This window comes from Belonocnema kinseyi, chromosome 4, assembly GCF_010883055.1.
Source record: "Belonocnema kinseyi isolate 2016_QV_RU_SX_M_011 chromosome 4, B_treatae_v1, whole genome shotgun sequence".
NCBI classification, from domain to species: domain Eukaryota; kingdom Metazoa; phylum Arthropoda; class Insecta; order Hymenoptera; family Cynipidae; genus Belonocnema; species Belonocnema kinseyi.
Genome location: NC_046660.1, coordinates 62,469,579 through 62,476,685, shown reverse-complemented (window position 1 = coordinate 62,476,685; position 7,107 = coordinate 62,469,579).

Here is a 7,107-nt window from a genome sequence, read left to right as displayed (position 1 = left end):
CCCTAGACTTCTGTATCCCAGAGGGCACTTCAGTCGCTGATTTCTTAAATTATTTATTATTATTTTTTAATCAATCAACTTGGTGACCTCTATTAAGCAATGTCCTTATTTCACTAGAAATTCAAGATTGGGCTTGTAAATCGATTATAAAGTAAATTAAGAGAATTTTTGTTTAAAATTTTAGATGAATTTTGCATAAAAAATGTTCGAAAAAAGCCGGATCCGATGACCTATAATTCGGAGTAATGCACTTGTACTCCATACAATATACCTGTAATCCAGAGTAATCCATTTTTAATCCACTTGTAATCCAGAATAATCCATTTGTAATCCAGTTTGATATTGCACTTGGAATCTAGAGTAATGCACTTCTAATCAAGTGTAATCCACGTGCAATCCAAACTAGTTTAATTGTGATCCACTTGTAATCCAAGCTCACATTTTTTAAATCACCTTTACAAATCCAGAGTAATATGGGAGAACCTCTAATTAAGTGTAATCCACATGTGATCCAGACTAATTCATTTGTAATCCAGGATAATACACTTGCAATCCACGATAATACACTTGTAATTCAGACGAATTGATTTGTAATCCACTTTCGTATTACACTTGCAATCTAGAGTAATGCACTTCTAATTTATTTGTAATTCACTTGATTTCCAACCTACTTTATTTGTAATCCACTTGTAATCCAGACTAATCTATTTGTAACCTAATTTCGTATTACCCGTGCATACCTAGAGTGATTCACCTCTAATTAATTGTAATCCACTTGTGATACATCCTAATTTATTTGTAATCCACTTTTAATCCAGACGAATCTATTTGTAATCTAATTTCGCATTATCCGTACATAGCTAGAGTAATCCACTTCTAATTAAGTGTAACCTATGTATGATCCAGTCTAATTTATTTGTAATCCACTTGTAATCCAGTTTAATTTATTTATAATCCACTTGTAATCCAGGCTAATGTATTTGTAATATAATTTCGTATTACCCGTGCATATCTAGAGTAATCCACTTCTAATTAAGTATAATCCACTTGTAACCCAGACTTATCTATCTGTAATCCACTTGCGTATTGCACTTGCAATATAGATTAATGAACTTCTAATTTATTTGTAACCCACTTGTCATCCACTTGTAATCCATGCTAATCTAGTTGTAATCCACTTACGTATTACCCGTACATATCTAGAATAATACACTTCTAATTAAGTGTAATCCACTGGTGATCCATTCTAATTTATTTGTATTCCCATGTAATCCACTTGTAATCAAGCCTAATCCATTCGCAATCCACTTTCGTATAACACTTGAAATATAGAGTAAAGAACTTCTAATTAATTTGTAATCCACTTGTAATCCTAGCTAAATCACTCGTAATCCACTTGTTATCCAGACTCATCTATTTGTAATCCACTTGTAGTCCAGTCTAATTCGGTTGTAATACCGTGAAATCCACTTTTGATCCAGCCTAATTCGTTTGTGATTGACACTAATCCATTTGTAATCCACTTTCGTATTACACTTGCAATATAAAGTAATACACTTTTCATCAAGTGTAATCTACTTGTAATTCAGTCGAATTCATCTGTAATCCAGTGTATTTAAATATCCAGTGTAATCTGCTTGTAATTCGTTGTATTACAATTACAATCTGGAGTAATAAACATCTAATCAAGCGTAATCCACTTGTAATCCAGCCTAATTCATTTGTAATCCAGGATAATACACTTGTAATCTATCGTATTCTACTTGCAATCTTGAGTATAGCACTTCTAATCGGGTGTAATCCAATTGTAATCTAAATAGTTCTAGACGATTGAGAAAAAAATTTTAGTTTAAATTTTACTTTTCCGGTTTTTGTTAAGAATCGACCTTTTTAGTTAAAAATTCGTCTTTTTTGGTTGAAAATCAATCTGCTTGATTAAAAATTTATATTTTTCGGTGAAAATTCAACTATTTGTGAAACGTTAATCTACTTGGATACAACTTCAAGCATTGTATTATTAAAAACTCACTTTATTGGGTCTTTTTCACCCCACGTGTTCAAACATGTCCCGCGCAGCCGGTATTGAATATTTCTGTACCAAAAAATTATGTAATGTACTTTAAGATATTTAAAAAAATAAATAAAACCGGTTTTATAGTCATTAGTTTAATTTGAGTTGCTTAAAAAAATTTGTTTGAAAAAAAACGGCAAAAAGTGAGTTTTTTAACTTAAAAATTCATAACTCACGTAATTTTAAATATTTTCAACTAAAAATTGTGGGGTTTATTTTTGAGATACTACACTTTAAGAAAAAAATTACGGAATTATTGATGTTTCCAAAAAAGTTATTTATTTTGCAAAATGAAATTCGATTGTATGGTCAAATAAAACACTATATTTTTCCATGCTCAAAACAGTTTATTTTTATTTGAGTGCACGAAATTAGTTAATAAAATATACAAAAGTAACATAAAAACAGTTTTCCAAAGTTGCAATTACTCTTTCAAACCTACATAGTTACCGTAAATTGTAGGCCATCTACAAGAGCAAGAAACTATGAAAGAATGAAAAGAAATTTTATATAACTTTAGACCAATGACACAAATTTTTGTTGAAAATCACTCTTTTGCTCACTGCCGGCACAGCGGGTACTTAACACCCCACAGTTTTACAAGGCCTACTTTGAGCAGTACCCAACGTATGCTGAAGTTTGCCACTCTCTGCTAACCCACTTTACCTTTAGTTAGTGATGCCAATTACTGATAAAAGTCGACACGTGGTCCATTTCCTTGCATTTAATAGGTTAATTCGAGCTCAAAAATTTGTTGGGCTATTTTTTACCCCAGTTTAACTATGCATTCCATTTTTTTTATTAAAAATTGATCTTTTTCAGTTGAAAATTCGTCTTTTTCGGTAGAAAATTAATCTTCTTTAGTTCAAAATTTATATATAATGTTGAAAATCTTCTTGCTTGAAAACTCATGTTTTTATTTAACAATTAAATTATTTTATGAAACATTAATCTACTTTGATACAAATTGAATTATACTGTTGAAATTTAGTTGAATTTTTTTGTTTGGAAAATAATTTTTTCAACTGAAAATTTAACTAAATTGTTTTAATTGACAACTTCACTCTTTTAATTGATAATTCATCTCTTTAGTTCAAAATCTCACTATTTTTTGTTGAAAGTTTATTCTTTTGTATTGAAAAGTCTACTATTATATCTTTAGTTAAACATTCAAAAATTTTGTTTAATTTAATTTATCAAAGTAAATTTTAATTTAATTTTTAAAATAAGATGGTATTGAAAAAGAGAAACGTGAATTTAGATTGACAAAGTTAGACGTAACTAGACGTAGAATAGGGTGAGATTGAAAAAGATAGAAAGAAATTTAGATTGACTAGGATATAAAACAAAGAATTTTTTGTTGAAAATTTTTCTTCTTGATTCAAAAGTTCATCTTCTTAGTAAAAATACTGCATCTTTTTTAGATAAAAATGCAACTGTTTTGTTGGGAATTAAACTATTTTCTAGAAAAATTACGTTTTGTTTATATGTATCCTTTTCTGGATAAAAAAGCATATATTTAAAAAACTTTTTTAAAAATTAAAAATTATTTGTTTTAAGAGAAAGTTCATCTTTCTTGTATAAAAATGTAACTGTTTGGTTGAAAATTTAATTAATGCGTGAAAAAGTGTACTTTTTCTTTAAATTTTATAATATTATATTTTGGTGTTCTGGATTAAAGTTCCACTTTTGAAAAAATGGTCTGTTTTTTATTAAAAATTTATCTGTTTTAGTACAAATTTCATCTTTCTTGGATAAAAATGTAACTATTTGATAGAGAATTCAACCATTTTGTTAAAAATGCATCCTTTCATTTAGTTGAAAGATTTCGTCTTTTTGGATTTCAATTTCTGCCGTAGAAACTTATTTTTTGTTAAATAATTTATATTTCAATCTTGAAAATTCAAGTGGAATCTTTTTTTTAATGAAAATTCTTTTTTTTTTAATTATTTTTTTTTTTACATAAAAATTCACCTGTTTTAAAAGGACTTTCATCTTTTTGGATAAAAATGCAACTATTTGGTAGAGAATCCAACAATTTTGTTAAAAGGTCATCTTTTTTTGTTAAAAATTCAATTTTTGTTGTTGTAGAAACTTATTTTTGGTTTAAAATTCATATTTTTATCGCGCAAAGTCAACTGAAATCTTTTTTAATCGAAAAATTAAAAATTCATCTCTTATATTTAAAAATTCATCTGTTTTAGAAGTTATTTTTTTAAAATGAAAATGCAACTTTTTGGTTACAAATTCTATTTCTTTGCTGGAGAATTCAACTATTTTGCTTGAATCACTTTGTTAAAAAAAAATTTGTTTGTTGAAAATCTATATTTTTAGTTCATCTCTTTGGTTGAAAGTTTAAAAATCTTTGTTAAAAATGAATCTTTTTTAATTGAAAATTCAACTATTTGAATCAAAGTAAAACTACATTGTTAAAAAATTTCTTTTGATTGAAGGCATGTCTTTGGTTGAAATTTTAACTGTTAAACGGAAAAGGCTTTTTTTAGTTTAAAATTGATTTTTCAACTAAAAATGTAACGTTTCCATTTTTTAAGATTGATCTTTTTCAGTAGAAAATCCTCCTTTTTCGGTAAAAAAAAAATTTCTTGGTTTGAAATTTCATTTTTGTTGGGTAAAAATGCATCAGTTCCGTGGAAAATTAATGTTTTGCAGAAGTCATTTTTTTTTGAAAATTCAATTTCTACGAAGAAAATTCATCTTTTTCCTTGAAAGTTCAACAATTTAGGTAAACTTTTATTTCTTTCTTGAGTGAACAATATTGATTTGATAAAAATTCATCTGTTTGGTTTGAAATTTTTTTCTTTTTGTATAAATTTCATCTTATTTATTGAAGCATGAACTATGACACTTCTTTGTTTGAAATTTATTCTTTTAGGTTTGAAATTCAACTATTATATTCGAAATTTGGAAAATACTTTTTTTTAAATAAATTAATCAAATGTAAAATTTATATATGCAATATTGTTTTATTCCGTTTATAAAAGATTCGATGTTAAAAATATTACAAGATTAACATTTTTGTACATATTCGAATATTCATGATCAAGGAAATGAAAAATTAGGAAATTCTAAGATTTCAAGTCGAAATATATTGCATTTTTAGGAAAATAGTTGAATGTTCCACAAAAAAAGATTTTATATGGAATAAGATTTATAACAAAATAGTTTAATTTCTGACCAAATAGTTGAATTTTCAACATAAAATTATACTTTTTCAATCAAACGGTCGAATTTTCAAACAAAAGAGATTACAATTTAATCAAGTATTCGAATATTCAAGCTAGAAAGTCAAATTATTTGGAAGACTTATAAATTTCCATCAAGAACTATTTTGTAGAAAATTTATCTAAACTGTTAAAAATTTGTCATTTTTGCTAGAAAATTATTTTGTTTTATTTAAAAATGCATTTATTTGGTTAAAAAGTAATCTATTTTAGTAGAGAATTTAATTATTTTGTCAAAAATTCGGTTTTGTTGGTAAAAACCGAATGTTTTTTATTTTTAATTAAATTTGGTTGTTGATATATTAACCATTACATGTTTTGTGGAAAAAAAACTTTTTCGGTTAAAAATCCAACCCTTTTAAAATAATTCGTCTTTTTAGCTTCAAAATTTAATAATTTTGTTGAAAATTTGTGTTCTTTGGTAGAACATTCATCTTCTTGCTGGGAAATTAATTTGTTTAAAAATTAAAAATGTAACTATTTGGTTAAAAGTTAATATTTTTTTAGTTGAAAAAATTAAACTATTTTGTTTAAGACTTATCTAAATTATTGAAAATTTGTCTCTTTTTGGTATAAAATTACTTTGTTTTGGTTGAAAATTCAACTGCTTGGCTGAAAAATAATCTGCTTTAATTGAGGATTCAAGTATTTTGTTAAAAATTCGTATTTGTTGATGAAATCAAACTGTTTTTTCTATTTTTAATGCGATTTTTATTTTGAAATAACAACTGCTACATGTTTCGCTGAAAATTCATAGTTTTATGTTGACCATTCAACCAATTTATAGCTAATACGTCTGCATGTCTTTAAAATTCAACAATTTTGTGGAAAATTAATATATTTGGTCACAAATTCATTTTTGTGAATAAAAACAATTTTTTTTAATTTCTTTTAGGTTGATCTTTTTTATAAAAAATTCAATTTTTTCGTAGAAACTTATTGTTTGTTGAAAAAATTCATATTTTGATCTTGAAAAGTCAAGCGGATTTTTTTTGGAGAAAAATGTATCTGTTTTAAGAGAAATTTCATCTTTTTAGGATAAAAATGCAACTACTTGGTGGAGAATAAAATAATTTGGTCAAAAAGTTCAAAAATTCATCTTTTTGGATTTGAAATTTAATTTTTTCATTGAAATTTATTTTTTGTTAAAAAATCATATTTTGGTCTTGGAAAGTCAACTGCTATCTTTTTTGGATAAAAATTCAAATACTTTTTGGATTTAAAAAATAATAAAAATTCATCTGTTTAAAGAGAAATTTCAACTTTTTCGAAGAAAAGTGCAACTACTTAGTAAAGAATTGAACAATTTGGTCAAAAAGTAAAAAAAATCGTCTTTTTCGATTGAAAATTTACGTAGAAACTTATTTTTCCGGTAAAAAATCATATTTTATGTTGTAGAAAGTCCACTGAAATGTTTTTTAACAGAAAATTCAACATTTTTTAAAAATTATAATCAGAAAAAAAATTCATCTGTTTCAATGGAAATTTTCTCTTTTTTGGATAAAAATGCAACTACTTGGTGGAGAATAAAATAATTTGGTCAAAAAGTCCAAAAATTCATCTTTTAAATTGAAAATTTAACTTTTTTCGTAGAAACTTATTTTTTGGATAAAAATTCATATTCTGTTCGTAAAAAGTCAACTGAAATGTTTTTTACCAGAAAATTCAACTATTTAAAAAAAATATAATAAAAAAAAAAAGAAAAATTCATCTGTTTTAAGAAAAGATTCACCTTTTTTGGATAAAAATGCAACTATTTGGTAGACAATGTAACCATTTTGTTAAAAATCCATT